This window comes from Anomaloglossus baeobatrachus, chromosome 2 (genome assembly GCF_048569485.1).
Source record: "Anomaloglossus baeobatrachus isolate aAnoBae1 chromosome 2, aAnoBae1.hap1, whole genome shotgun sequence".
In the NCBI taxonomy this organism is placed as follows: domain Eukaryota; kingdom Metazoa; phylum Chordata; class Amphibia; order Anura; family Aromobatidae; genus Anomaloglossus; species Anomaloglossus baeobatrachus.
This window is the reverse complement of record NC_134354.1, coordinates 358,744,902-358,758,300: the sequence shown is the minus strand read 5'-3', so window position 1 is coordinate 358,758,300 and position 13,399 is coordinate 358,744,902. Positions and strand designations below refer to the sequence as shown.

The 13,399-nt window shown below is 40.7% G+C and overlaps 4 non-coding genes across 4 annotated transcripts; all 4 read right to left on the bottom strand.

The window, feature by feature from the left end:
- Positions 1 to 816: 816 nt before the first annotated feature.
- TRNAV-AAC (transfer RNA valine (anticodon AAC)) lies at positions 817 to 889 on the bottom strand. The gene has a single exon. It is a non-coding gene; the product is annotated as a tRNA-Val (tRNA).
- A 2,096-nt stretch (positions 890 to 2,985) lies between these two features.
- On the bottom strand, positions 2,986 to 3,058 carry TRNAV-CAC (transfer RNA valine (anticodon CAC)). Its single transcript has one exon. It is a non-coding gene; the product is annotated as a tRNA-Val (tRNA).
- A 424-nt stretch (positions 3,059 to 3,482) lies between these two features.
- On the bottom strand, positions 3,483 to 3,555 carry TRNAV-UAC (transfer RNA valine (anticodon UAC)). The gene has a single exon. It is a non-coding gene; the product is annotated as a tRNA-Val (tRNA).
- Positions 3,556 to 4,959: 1,404 nt separating this feature from the next.
- TRNAV-CAC (transfer RNA valine (anticodon CAC)) lies at positions 4,960 to 5,032 on the bottom strand. Its single transcript has one exon. It is a non-coding gene; the product is annotated as a tRNA-Val (tRNA).
- Between the last annotated feature and the right edge of the window lie 8,367 nt (positions 5,033 to 13,399).

Sequence of the window (13,399 nt, the reverse complement as noted above, 5' to 3'; positions counted from 1 at the left end):
ACAATTATTATTACATATTTTACCAGTTTTATTCCTACAAAGGGATTTTGCTTAAATTGAAGTTTATATTGAATGTGTTACTTTTTTCTCCATAGTTTGGTCTTTTGCTTTTGTATTTATGGGAACTATATATTTTGAAACAAATAGGATTTTTATAATATGGGATTATGTTTTCTGCTAAAATGGTCAATAAAAAAGAAACCCAAAATCGTAGTTCTCTTTGTGATGGAAGCCAAAATGTATTGTCATTTGGCAACGAAACCAAGAATTTCACATATTACAAGTCGATAGGAAATTACTTCAACACCAAAAACAGATTGGTTTCACTGGGGATTGAACTTAGGACCTTCTGTATGTGAAGCAGACGTGATGACCACTACACTATGAAACCTTTGAAATCCTGCAAAGTAATGGCAATTAGAGACGAGTTTTGACCGCCAGGGGAAAAAAAAAAATTCGTAGCTTTGTTGGTGATGGAAGCTAAAACATCCAGTTATTCGGCAACAAAGCCAAGAACTTTATATACTGCAGGATGATAGGGGATTGTTTCAACACAAGAACACATGGGTTTCACTGGGGATTGAACCCAGGACCTTCTGCGTGTACAGCAGACGTGATTTCCACTACACTATGAAACCTTTGAAAGCCTGCAAAGTAATGGCAATTAGAGACGTGTTTTGACCGCCAGGGGAAAAAAAAAAATAATTTGTAGTTCTGTTTGTGATGGAAGCCAAAACATCCTGTCATTCGGCAACAAAGCCGAGAACTTCATATATTGTAGTTGGATAGCGTATTATTTCAACACTAAGAACAGATTGGTTTCACTGGGGATTGAACCCAGGACCTTCTGCGTGTTAAGCAGACGTGATGACCACTACACTATGAAACCTGACAAAAAGTTACTGTGTATTGGCTAACAGAGCCGAATTGTGACTGACGGGGCCTTATTATTGCTGACGGAAAGTATTTTATTCCTACAAAGGGATTTTGCTTAAATTGAAGTTTATTTTGAATGTGTTACTTTTTTCTCCATAGTTTGGTCTTTTGCTTTTGTATTTATGGGAACTATATATTTTGAAACAAACAGGATTTTTATAATATGGGATTATGTTTTCTGCTAAAATGGTGAATAAAAAAGAAACCCAAAATCGTAGTTTTCTTTGTGATGGAAGCCAAAATGTATTGTCATTTGGCAACGAAACCAAGAATTTCACATATTACAAGTCGATCGGAAATTACTTCAACACCAAAAACAGATTGGTTTCACTGGGGATTGAACCCAGGACTTTCTCCATGTGAAGCAGACGTGATGACCACTACACTATGAAACCTTTGAAATCCTGCAAAATAATGGCAATTAGAGACGAGTTTTGACCGCCAGGGGAAAAAAAACAAATTCGTAGCTCTGTTGGCGATGGAAGCTAAAACATCCCGTTATTCGGCAACAAAGCCAAGAACTTCATTTACTGCAGATTGATAGGGGATTATTTCAACACCAAGAACACATGGGTTTCACTGGGGATTCAACCCAGGACGTTCTGCGTGTAAAGCAGACGTGATTTCCACTACACTATGAAACCTTTGGTAGCCTGCAAAGTAATGGCAATTAGAGACGAGTTTTGACCGCCAGGGAAAAAAAAACCAAATTCGTAGCTCTGTTAGAGGTGGATGCCAAAACATTCCATCCTTCGGCAACAAAGCCAAGAACTTCATATATTGTAGTTTAATTGAGTATTATTTTTACACCAAGAACAGATTGGTTTTACTGGGGATTGAACGCAGGACCTTCTTCGTGTTAAGCAGACGTGATGACCACTACTCTATGAAACCTGATGGAAAGTTACTGTGTATTGGCTAGCAGAGCAGAATTGTGACTGACGGGGCCTTTTTATTGCTGAAGGAAAGTATTTTTGGTTAATGAAACACTTACAATTTTTATTACATATTTTAAAAGTTTTATTCCTACAAAGGGATTTTGCTTAAAAGGAAGTTTACATTGAATGTGTTACTTTTTTCCACATAGTTTAGTTGTTTGCTTTTGTATTTAAAGGAACTATATATTTTGAAACAAACAGGATTTTTATAATATGGGATTATGTTTTCTGCTAAAATGGTAAATAAAAAAGAAACCCAAAATCGTAGTTCTCTTGGTGATGAAAGCCAAAATATATTATCAGTTGGCAACAAAACAAAGAATTTCATCTGTTATAGGTTGATAGCAAATTACATCAACAGCGAAAACGGCTTGTCTTTACTGGGAATTGAACCCAGGACTTTCTGCGTGTGAAGTAGACGTGATGACGACTCCACTATGAAACCTGTGAAATCCTGCAAAGTAATGGCATTTAGAGATGAGTTTTGACCGCCAGGGGAAAAAAAAAATAATTTGTAGTTCTGTTAGTGATGGAAGCCAAAACATCCCGTCATTCTGCAATAAAGCCGAGAACTTCATATATTGTAGTTGGATAGCGTATGATTTCAACACTAAGAACAGATTGGTTTCACTGGGGATTGAACCCAGGACCTTCTGCGTGTTAAGCAGTCATGATGACCACTACATTATGAAACCTGACGAAAAGTTACTGTGTATTGGCTAGCAGAGCAGAATTGTGACTGACGGGGCCTTTTTATTGCTGAAGGAAAGTATTTTTGGTTAATGAAACATTTACAATTATTATTACATATTTTACCAGTTTTATTCCTACAAAGGGATTTTGCTTAAATTGAAGTTTATATTGAATGTGTTACTTTTTTCTCCATAGTTTGGTCTTTTGCTTTTGTATTTATGGAAACTATATATTTTGAAACAAATAGGATTTTTATAATATGGGATTATGTTTTCTGCTAAAATGGTCAATAAAAAAGAAACCCAAAATCGTAGTTCTCTTTGTGATGGAAGCCAAAATGTATTGTAATTTGGCAACGAAACCAAGAATTTCACATATTACAAGTCGATAGGAAATTACTTCAACACCAAAAACAGATTGGTTTCACTGGGGATTGAACCCAGGACCTTCTGCGTGTGAAGCAGACGTGATGACCACTACACTATGAAACCTTTGAAATTCTGCAAAGTAATGGCAATTAGAGACGAGTTTTGACCGCCAGGGGAAAAAAAACAAATTCGTAGCTCTATTGGTGATGGAAGCTAAAACATACTGTTATTCGGCAACAAAGCCAAGAACTTCATATATTGTAGTTTAATTGAGTATTATTTCAACACCAAGAACAGATTTGTTTTACTGTGGATTGAACGCAGGACCTTCTGTGTGTGAAGCAGACGTGATGACCACTACACTATGAAACCTTTGAAATTCTGCAAAGTAATGGCAATTAGAGACGAGTTTTGACCGCCAGGGGAAAAAAACAAATTCGTAGATCTGTTGGTGATGGAAGCTAAAACATCCCGTTATTCGGCAACAAAGCCAAGAACTTTATATACTGCAGGTTGATAGGGGATTATTTCAACACCAAGAACACATGGGTTTCACTGGGGATTGAACCCAGAACCTTCTGCATGTAAAGCAGACGTGATTTCCACTACACTATGAAACCTTTAAAAGCCTGCAAAGTAAAGGCAATTAGAGACGAGTTTTGACCGCCAGGGAAAAAAAAAACAAATTCATAGCTCTGTTGGGGATGGAAGCCAAAACATCCCATCATTCAGCAACAAAGCCTAGAACTTCATATATTGTAGTTTAATTAAGTATTATATCAACACCAAGAACAGAGTGGTTTTACTGGGGATTGAACGCAGGACCTTCTGCGTGTTAAGCAGACGTGATGACCACTACTCTATGAAACCTGATGGAAAGTTACTGTGTATTGGCTAGCAGAGCAGAATTGTGACTGACGGGGCCTTTTTATTCCTGAAGGAAAGTATTTTTGGTTAATGAAACATTTACAATTTTTATTACATATTTTACCAGTTTTATTCCTACAAAGGGATTTTGCTTAAAAGGAAGTTTACATTGAATGTGTTACTTTTTTCCACATAGTTTAGTTGTTTGCTTTTGTATTTAAAGGAACTATATATTTTGAAACAAACAGGATTTTTATAATATGGGATTATGTTTTCTGCTAAAATGGTCAATAAAAAAGAAACCCAAAATCGTAGTTCTCTTGGTGATGGAAGCCAAAATATATTATCAGTTGGCAACAAAACATAGAATTTCATATGTTACAGGATGATAGCAAATTACTTCAACAGCGAAAACGGCTTGTTTTTACTGGGGATTGAAAACAGGACCTTCTGCGTGTGAAGTAGACGTGATGACGACTCCACTATGCAACCTGGGAAATCCTGCAAAGTAATGGCATTTAGAGACGAGTTTTGACCGCCAGGGGAAAAAAAAATAATTTGTAGTTCTGTTTGTGATGGAAGCCAAAACATCCCGTCATTCTGCAATAAAGCCGAGAACTTCATATATTGTAGTTGGATAGCGTATGATTTCAACACTAAGAACAGATTGGTTTCACTGGGGATTGAACCCAGGACCTTCTGCGTGTTAAGCAGTCATGATGACCACTACATTATGAAACCTGACGAAAAGTTACTGTGTATTGGCTAGCAGAGAAGAATTGTGACTGACGGGGCCTTTTTATTGCTGAAGGAAAGTATTTTTGGTTAATGAAACATTTACAATTATTATTACATATTTTACCAGTTTTATTCCTACAAAGGGATTTTGCTTAAATTGAAGTTTATATTGAATGTGTTACTTTTTTCTCCATAGTTTGGTCTTTTGCTTTTGTATTTATGGGAACTATATATTTTGAAACAAATAGGATTTTTATAATATGGGATTATGTTTTCTGCTAAAATGGTCAATAAAAAAGAAACCCAAAATCGTAGTTCTCTTTGTGATGGAAGCCAAAATGTATTGTCATTTGGCAACGAAACCAAGAATTTCACATATTACAAGTCGATAGGAAATTACTTCAACACCAAAAACAGATTGGTTTCACTGGGGATTGAACCCAGGACCTTCTGCGTGTGAAGCAGACGTGATGACCACTACACTATGAAACCTTTGAACTTCTGCAAAGTAACGGCAATTAGAGACGAGTTTTGACCGCCAGGGGAAAAAAAACAAATTCGTAGCTCTATTGGTGATGGAAGCTAAAACATACCGTTATTCGGCAACAAAGCCAAGAACTTCATATATTGTAGTTTAATTGAGTATTATTTCAACACCAAGAACAGATTGGTTTTACTGGTGATTGAACGCAGGACCTTCTGCGTGTTAAGCAGACGTGATGACCACTACTCTATGAAACCTGATGGAAAGTTATTGTGTATTGGCTAGCAGAGCAGAATTGTGACTGACGGGGCCTTTTTATTGCTGAAGGAAAGTATTTTTGGTTAATGAAACATTTACAATTTTTATTACATATTTAACCAGTTTTATTCCTAGAAAGGGATTTTGCTTAAAAGGAAGTTTACATTAAATGTGTTACTTTTTTCCACATAGCTTAGTTGTTTGCTTTTGTATTTAAAGGAACTATATATTTTGAAACAAAAAGGATTTTTATAATATGGGATTATGTTTTCTGCTAAAATGGTCAATAAAAAAGAAACCCAAAATCGTAGTTCTCTTGGTGATGGAAGCCAAAATATATTATCAGTTGGCAACAAAACAAAGAATTTCATATGTTACAGATTGATAACAAATTACTTCAACAGCGGAAACTGCTTGTTTTTCCTGGGGATTGAACCAAGGACCTTCTGCGTGTGAAGTAGACGTGATGACGACTCCACTATGAAACCTGTGAAATCCTGCAAAGTAATGGCATTTAGAGACGAGTTTTGACCGCCAGGGGAAAAAAAACAAATTCGTAGCTCTGTTGGTGATGGAAGCTAAAACATCCTGTTATTCAGCAACAAAGCCAAGAACTTTATATACTGCAGGTTGATAGGGGATTATTTCAACATCAAGAACACATGGGTTTCACTGGGGATTGAACCCAGGACCTTCTGCGTGTTAAGCAGACGTGATTTCCACTACACTATGAAACCTTTGAAACCCTGCAAAGTAATGGCAATTAGAGACGAGCTTTGACCGCCAGGGAAAAAAAAAACAAATTCGTAGCTCTGTTGGGGATGGAAGCCAAAACATCCCGTCATTCGGCAACAAAGCCGAGAACTTCATATATTGTAGTTGGATAGCGTATTATTTCAACACTAAGAACAGATTGGTTTCACTGGGGATTGAACCCAGGACTAGAGATGAGCGAACCGGTCGCGGTTCGGCTCGCCGAACGGGTGTCCCGTTCGAGTTCGGTTCGTCGAACGTTCGACGAACCGAACTCGAACCAATAGGCTATAATGGGAGGCAATCACAAACACATAAAAATGCATTATAAATGTACACAAACAGTTAATAAACATTGCCATAACACTTACCGGTCCCCGCGATCCCTCCTGTACTCTGTCTCCTGCCGCTATTCCATCCGATGATCGCTGAATCCTCCCCGTGACCAGCACTGCCAGCAGAGATGCAGGACCTATCATGACGTCAAAATAGCCATGTGACCAGTCACGTGGCTATTATCTCATTGGCTACAGACTGGTCACATGACTATGACGCGTCATGTAGGACCTGCGAGTGCATCTCTCCGGTACACGGTGCACATATGTGTATCGCCGTGTACCGGCGACATGCTCTAGCACACGGTCGACTCCCCGTTCCGTTAGGGACCGGCTGACACAGACGGTCATTAACGGAGATCACCGTTGCCATAGCAACGCAGTTAGCGGTGACGTCACCGCTAACCGCGGCTCCGAGAGCACCGTTGCTATGGTAACGCGTCTGTCAGTGTTACCGCTGACAGCCAACACTGATCACTCACGGAGTGAAGGCTGCACGCTTCTTCCCGATTGTAGTGAGGATTGTAGTGAGGATGAGGTTTCTCAGCCCCATGTGATGAGCTGGGTAAACTCCTCCTCACTACAATCGTCACTACTACTACACTAGTGAGGATTGTAGTGAGGATGAGGTTCCTCAGCCCCAAGTGATGAGCTGGGTAAACTCATCCTCACTACAATCGTCACTACTACTACACTAGTGATGATTGTAGTGAGGATGAGGTTCCTCAGCCCCAAGTGATGAGCTGGGTAAACTCATCCTCACTACAATCGTCACTACTACTACACTAGTGATGATTGTAGTGAGGATGAGGTTCCTCAGCCCCAAGTGATGAGCTGGGTAAACTCATCCTCACTACAATCGTCACTACTACTACACTAGTGATGATTGTAGTGAGGATGAGTTTCCTCAGCCCCAAGTGATGAGCTGGGTAAACTCATCCTCACTACAATCGTCACTACTACTACACTAGTGAGGATTGTAGTGAGGATGAGGTTCCTCAGCCCCAAGTGATGAGCTGGGTAAACTCATCCTCACTACAATCGTCACTACTACTACACTAGTGAGGATTGTAGTGAGGATGAGGTTCCTCAGCCCAAGTGATGAGCTGGTGAACCTCATCCTCACTACAATCGTCACTACTACTACACTAGAAAGAAAGAAGACAGAAGAGCAGGATCATGGAGGGCTGACAGGGGGTAATAAAGATGGAGTCTCTAATGTGTCTGTGTATTTATTTCTATTAAAGTATTTTTTTCTCTGTGTGGTGTTTTTTTTTAACCCTTTATTGGAGATTCTTAATGGCCGGGTCAAACGTGCCTGACATTAAGAATCTCTGGCTTAATACTGGCTAGTAAAACAAAGCCAGTATTAACTCATGATTACCCAACAAGCCACCCGGCTTCAGGGCTGTTGGAAGAGTTGGATACAGCGCCAGATGATGGCGCTTCTATGAGAGCGCCATTTTCTGGGACGACTGCGGACTGAAAGTCGCAGCAGAGGCGCCCAGAAACCTCGGGCTAACCTGTGCTGCGGATTCCAATCCCCAGCTGCCTAGTTGTACCCGGCTGGACACAAAAAATGGGGCGAAGCCCACGTCATTTGTTTTTTAATTATTTCATGAAATAAGTGAAATAATTAAAAAAACGGGCTTCCCTATATTTTTGGTTCCCAGCCGGGTACAAATAGGCAACTGGGGGTTGGAGGCAGCCCGTGGCTGCCTGCTGTACCTGGCTAGCATACAAAAATATGGCGAACCCCACATCATTTTTTTGGTGGGCAAAAAAATTCTGCATACAGTCCTGGATGGAGTACGCTGAGCCTTGTAGTTCTGCAGCTGCTGTCTGCTCTTCTCCATACAGACACACAGCAGCTGCAGAACTTCAAGGCTCAGCATACTCCATCCAGGACTGTATGCAGAAGTTTTTTGCCCCCTGAAAAAATTATGTGGACTTCGCCATATTTTTGTATGCTAGCCAGGTACAGCAGGCAGGTACGACTGCCCCCAACCCCCAGTTGCCTATTTGTACCCGGCTGGGAACCAAAAATAAAGGGAAGCCCTTTTTTTATTATTTCATGAATTTCATTAAATAATTAGAAAACAAATGACGTAGCCTTCGCCCCATTTTTGTGTCCAGCCAGGTACAACTAGGCAGCTGGGGATTGGAATCCGCAGCACATTTTCCATTGCCAGTGAAGGTAACACCAAGCAGTGGGGGTTAGCAGCCAGTAGCTGCTTGGATTACCCTTACCTAGCAATACAAAAAATGCAGCGGGAGCCCATATATATTTTTTTTAATTATTTATTTAATTAACTAAAAACAAAATGGGCTTCCCTGTATTTTGATTGCTGGACATCACAGTGCTGTAAAAATAAATCTTTAAAAAAATGATGTAGCGCTCCGCGGTATTTTTGATTCTCAGCGCAGATAAAGCAGACAGCTATGGGTTGCCATCTCAGTCTGCCTGCCGTTACCTTGGTTGGCAATCAAAATACAGGGAAGCCCATTAATTTTTTCTATTTAAAAAATAGTTAAAAAAAAAAATGACGTTGGGTCCCCCCATTTTTGATAGCCAGCTAGGGTAAAGCAGACGGCTGTAGCCTGAAAACCACAGCTGGCAGCTTTACCGTGGTTGGGGATCCAATGTGGAGGTCCCCTCAGGCTCTTTTTTATAATTATTTTATAAATATTAATAATTACACAATAAAAGTAGGGTCCCCCCCAAATTGGATCACCAGCCAAGGTAAAGCGGACAGCTGTGGTCTGGTATTCTCAGGGTGGGAAGGTACATAGTTATTGGGCCTTCACAGCCTAAAAATAGCAGGCCGCAGGCACCCCAGACGTGGCGCATCCACTAGATGCGCCAATCGTGGTGCTTAACCCCAGCTCATCCCGTGCCCTGGTGCAGTGGTAAACGGGGTAATAAATCGGGTTGATACTAGCTGTAAAGTCACCTGAGATCAAGCCCAGCAGTTTGTGATGTTATGGCGTCTATTAGATACCCAACATCATAAACTGTCAGTACTAACAAAAAAAAAAAAAATCGACAAAAGAAATTTATTTGAAAAAACAGTCCCCAAAACATTTCCTCTTTCACAAATTTATTGTAAGAAAAAAAATAAAGGGGTCCCACGACGACTCTGGACCGTCTAGAATATGGGGGGGAGACACTCAGGGAACGTATCCCCCATTTTCTAGGAGTGCGGACCCTTCTTGTGAGGAGTGTGGGTGCAATGAATCTGCACTCACTCTCCCCGGGTCCACAGCAGCAGAGTCCATGTCGTAATGGTTGCTACCAAAGCTGCAATGCCCTGCTCATGAGGTAAGGGCATGCCTAATCAGGAGAACTACTGTAGAGGAAGCTCTGCTCACTGGTATATAGGTGCTCAGAGGTAATAATAGATAAAATTAGTGAGTAGCCTCGGCACTCTAAATCTCCCAGACTAAGTCAGTAAGTCACAACGGATAGTAATGCAAAATCACTCTTTATTGGTCCGTATTAAGAAAAAAAATTTTTTCATAAGCATATATGTTTTTGTCCAAAACAAGTTACAAATGACGTTTCGGCCTGAGCCTTCGTCAGATTGGACTTATCTGCATGTAATCATGAAAAATGACAATAATCAGTATCACATAAGAGTGAGAGAACAATAACATAAACTCGAACAATGTAGAGGTATAATTGGGATGTAGCAAAAAAATTGCAACACAGCAAGAAATGAAACACATGATACAAATGTCATAATACAGTACAAGGACAATATAGTAATGACAAATATGGGGTCAGAGTAGGCTTAGACAGCTCTGGTACGAAAAAGATGTCAATCATAAAGTAACATGTGCAGTAGGTGTAGAGCTACAGTATGCATGGCAGAGCTAATGGGTAGACCGATTATAGAAAAAGAACGGAGAAAAAGTGGAGAAAAAGTGGAGAAAAAATGGATAACAAGTGGAGAAAAAGTGAAGAAAAAGTGGAGAAAAAGTGGAGAAAAAAATGGATAAAAAGTGGAGAAAAAAATGGATAAAAAGTGGAGAAGAAGTGGAGAAAAAGTGGAGAAGAAGTGGAGAAGAAGTGGAGAAGAAGTGGAGAAAAAGTGGAGAAAAAGTGGAGAAAAAGTGGAGAAAAAGTGGAGAAAAAGTGGAGAAAAAGTGGAGCACCCTTTGGTGCCTTTCATGTGGCACTAAGGGGTGCTTAGCTTTGTATTTAGCCAAAAAAATGAAAACAAAATGACGTAGGGTTCCCCCTAGTTTTGTAGACAGCTAGGGTAAAGCAGACGGCTGCAGCCTGCAGGCCACAGCTGCCAACCTCACCTTGACTGGTAATCCAAAACTGAAGGCACCCCACGCTGTTATTTTAAATTAAATAAATAATTAAAAAAAAAACACGTAGGGGTACCCCAAAATTGGATCACCAGCCAAGGTAAAGCAGACAGCTGAGGCCTGATATTCTCAGACTAGGGAGGTCCATGGTTATTGGACTCTCCCCAGCCTAAAAATAGCAGGCCGCAGCCTCCCCAGAAGTGGCGCATCCATTAGATGCGCCAATCCTGGTGCTTCGCCCCAGCTCATCCCGCGCCCTGGTGCGGTGGCAAACGGGGTAATATATGGGGTTAATACCAGATGTGTAATGTCACCTGGCATTAAGCTCTGGGGTTGGTGAGGTCAGGCGTCTATCAGATACCCGACATCACCAACCCAGTCAGTAATAAAAAAAAATAGACGACAAACACATTTTTATTTGAAAAAACACTCCCCAAAACATTCCCTCTTTAACCAATTTATTAGAATGAAAAACAAATCCAGGTCTGGTGTAATCCAAGGGGTTGCCATGACGATCCACACTGTCCCAGTTAATGAAGAGCAGGATGTTCCCCATTGGCTGGGAGAGCAGTGCAGTGACCTGAGCTAACATCAATGGGTCAGCCCAGGTCACTGCAGGGGATGACAAGTGCTGCTGTCAGCGAGGTACATTACCTGCGCTGATCTCCAGCACACTGACAGCCCCTGTCACTGAGTTCAATGACCGCCGCCTTCACAGCCAAGAATCGCGAGAGGCCCGTGACGTCACCGCTAGTCAGTCTCAGGTCGGAAGCGAGAGAAGGTGATGTGACAAGCGGCGGCCATGAAGGACAGTGACAGCGCTGAGGTCGGGATGGCGGGACTTCATCACCGCAGGCAGGGCCGGCTCCAGGTTTTTGTGGGCCCCGGGCGGAAGAGTCCCAGTGGGCCCAATAAACACGCAGACACACACACATACACAGATACAAACACGTACATATACATATTTAAAGACAAACTCACAAAAATACATATAAACAGACAAATCTATACAGTCATATACACTGACATACATAGATACACATCATACATGCATACATACAGAGACACACACTGCTATGCTGCATACATACATACATACAGACACACACATACTGCTCTGCATGCATACATACATATAGACAGACACACACACACTGCTCTGCTGCATACATACATATAGACAGACACACACATACTGCTCTGCTGCATACATACATACAGACACACACACACACACACACTGCTCTGCTGCATACATACATACAGACAGACACGCATACTGCTCTGCTGCATACATACATGCATACATACATACAAACAGACACGCATACTGCTCTTCTGCATACATACATACATACAGACAGACACGCATACTGCTCTGCATGCATACATACAGACACGCATACTGCTCTGCTGCATACATACATGCATACATACAGACAGTCACGCATATTGCTCTGCTGCATATATATATACATACATACAGACACGCATACTACTCTGCTACATATACACATACATACATAGACACGCATACTGCTCTGCTGCATATATACATACATACAGACACGCATACTACTCTGCTACAAATATACAGACATACATAGACACGCATACTGCTCTGCTGCATATATACATACATACATACAGACACGCATACTACTCTGCTACATATATACATACATACATAGACACGCATACTGCTCTGCTGCATATATACATACATACATATAGACACGCATACTGCTCTACTGCATATATACATACAAACATACAGACACAAATACTGCTCTGCTGCATACATACATGCATACATACAGACACGCATACTGCTCTGCTGCATACATATATGCATACATACAGACACGCATACTGCTCTGCTGCATACATACATGCATACATACAGACAGACACGCATATTGCTCTGCTGCATATATATATACATACATACAGACACGCATACTACTCTGCTACATATATACATACATATATACAGACACGCATACTGCTCTGCTGCATATATATATACATGCACGCATACTGCTCTGCTACATATATACATACATACAGACACGTATACTGCTCTGCTGCATACATACATGCATACATACAGACAGACACGCATATTGCTCTGCTGCATATGTATATACATACAGACACGCATACTACTCTTCTACATATATACATACATACATACAGACACGCATACTGCTCTGCTGCATATATACATACATACACGCATACTGCTCTGCTGCATATATACATACATACATACATACAGACATGCATACTGCTCTGCTACATATATACATACATACAGACACGTATACTGCTCTGCTGCATACATACATGCATACATACAGACAGACACGCATACTACTCTGCTACATATATACATACATTCATACAGACACGCATACTGCTCTGCTGCATATATACATACATACACGCATACTGCTCTGCTGCATATATACATACATACAGACACGCATACTGCTCTTCTGCATACATACATACATACATACAGACACATATACTGCTCTGCTGCATACATACATACATACATACAGACACGCATACTGCTCTGCTGCATATATACATACATACACGCATACTGCTCTGCTGCATATATACATACATACATACAGACACGCATACTGCTCTGCTGCATATATACATACATACATACAGACACGCATACTGCTCTGC